This window comes from Amblyomma americanum, chromosome 7 (assembly GCF_052857255.1).
Source record: "Amblyomma americanum isolate KBUSLIRL-KWMA chromosome 7, ASM5285725v1, whole genome shotgun sequence".
NCBI lineage: Eukaryota > Metazoa > Arthropoda > Arachnida > Ixodida > Ixodidae > Amblyomma > Amblyomma americanum.
In genome coordinates, this window is record NC_135503.1 from 68,444,176 (window position 1) to 68,446,245 (window position 2,070).

Sequence of the window (2,070 nt, forward strand, 5' to 3'; positions counted from 1 at the left end):
CAACGTTCTGTTTTTGGTAAAGTCTGGGTATGTGATATCTTCGAAAGTAATTTATAGATCTACACTCACTTCTTGTTGGAAAAAGGCCCACAGGCCCTCTAACGCTATTCGATACAGCTACTAACCATGCTAAAGTCTCCCCAGATAAACGGCTATTTCTCTCATCTATAGCTACGACGCAGCAAGCACTCCGAAAGACCTACGCACCCCATTCTGAAAGGCCTCTGCAGCTTTGCTCTGTTTCGGTTCTCCGAACCCAGTCGGCGGACAAAATGAGACGTACACCAGCGAAAACGAGCTCATTGCGATTCACAGGATGCCTCTCGCGTTCGTCCGCCTATGCACCGATTCGGCCACTGTGGCTTGAACAGTGACACGTGGTGTCGCAAACAGGGGCAATCAAGTCGAGTGCGCCGCCAGATTACAGGGGCGTGACTGACAGGGCGCATGAATCCCCTCGAGAAACATAAGCCAAGTGCATTTGTCCAGCCTCCTGGATTGGTTATTATTTTCTTCTTTTCCAGATAGTTGCCGGTGCTAGAAGGAAGCCGCCCATTCACTGATGACGCGTCGAGATATGACAGGGAAAGCGGCGCCAGGGGACGCATCAAGAATCAAGCCCCAGTGTATAAAAGAAACGACCAGACATGCGCAGGAGTGGCGCTGGCAAACCCCAATTTCTGGGAGTGTGTGTTCCGGCTATATTGTCATGCAAATGAGTCTCGGACACCAGCCGCAAAGGCAAAGCTTGCCTAGTGATGCTGGGGTGAGACCCAGCGCATGCGGAGCTTGGCTAGTGAAGTGCGATTTAATTCCAGTAAGGGCGGACTTGCCTATGCTCGAAGCATCCGCGATATGCAGAACACTGTCCACCCTGACGTTCAGCGCGATTGCAGTGCGATGGTTGCATCTAATTAGAATGGTAATCGTTAACAGGAAAAGGGGAAATCGAGGTTATAACACGTCCGACCATATCACCGGTAAACACGAGGCGTATGTAGGAAACGCGTGATAGCGCGACTGCAGCCTTTGCGTCTTATACACCTCATGCATACTGGTCAGTTGAAAGGTCTCCCATGTGGCCTGAGTCCCACTGCGCTTGCTTGGTTATCCAGTCACGGCCAATGATTGCTCGGAGAACACGTGAGCCAGAGTATCTAGTCCGCACAAGAAGTACGAATATTGCATGTCTTTACGTCTTTGCAGAGTCCGAGCACATCAAGATAGATCAAGGGCCATTTCCTGCGTTATAATAGAGCTCTAGGTTAAACAGAGTTGTTATAGTAGTTATAGTCTAGTAGTGCGTCTAGTCAGTACATGTTCGTAATTTGTATAGCTTGATCGTAAAGGACGGGATCCTTTCTTTCTGTGTGTGGTTCGGAATGATGTCAGGTACGAAGGAGCCTGTGCGTCTGCTTTCCTTAAGACATGGTCACGTGAAGACTGCGCATATACGGGTGGCTTGACAGCAAACTTAATGCTAGTTGGTGCCTGTCCTGTGTTGCGCGTTCAGTGTCCCTGTGTTTCATGCTAAATTGTTTAAAACCAGGAATCGTTATAGTTACCGGCCCAAGTATTCACCTTGAGTAAGCCATTCAAAGTGTTCTCCCTTCCCTCGCAACCATCCCTCCTACCGTGGTGAAAACAGATCATGCGGAAGAGCTATGTACACTCTAAACAGAAAGGAGTAAAAAGGGAGTAAACTGTCTTTTAGTACACGCGCTTTTATATAATGAAGTGCGTTAGAGGACAGATTACTTCCTTTTTAGTCTCATATAGACATCTTCGCGTTTAGAGTGTGTGTTGAATCTGCATGCACTATTAATACGGCAGCGACTTAACCCTTCAACAGAGTAGCGGCTCCCAAGGGGAAGCAAAGGACTAGCAGGATAACGCCACGCGAGAGCACGTGAATATTACGTGGCACATCCGGAAGCTCACGGCGGTAGCGCACGAGCAAAGCCCTGGAACCCTTTCGCCGCTCAAGTTTAACGGAAAAATAGCACTCAGCATCGCTTTGTGCAGCTGGGCCAGGACTTGTGTATCACGATTAAATAAAGGAGACGATTT